The sequence below is a fragment of the Pinus tabuliformis genome, chromosome 2_2, assembly GCF_031772625.1.
Source record: "Pinus tabuliformis cultivar Carrire ecotype Pingquan chromosome 2_2, CPIR1, whole genome shotgun sequence".
Taxonomy (NCBI): Eukaryota; Viridiplantae; Streptophyta; class Pinopsida; order Pinales; family Pinaceae; genus Pinus; species Pinus tabuliformis.
The window spans coordinates 801,716,740-801,716,978 of record NC_142300.1 but is presented as its reverse complement, the minus strand read 5'-3'; positions in this window follow the sequence as shown (position 1 = coordinate 801,716,978).

The window sequence follows — 239 nt, the reverse complement described above, 5'->3', positions numbered from 1 at the left end:
TGAATAGGGGCACCCCCCATAACAAATGTAAGGCCAAGGGGAAAAAGGAGGAAAAACGCATGAGAGAAAGAGAAATAAAGGTGTCTAACCCCCTCACAGGGGGAGGCTCGAACAGAGGACAATCTCCCCCAGCCCCACGCCCTCACAAAAAGGGGGGAAATGCATGGGATAACGATCGAGAAGGACTAGGGTGGCCACCCCGGGAGCTCGCACTGCTTTTAGCCCTTCCCCGACACCAG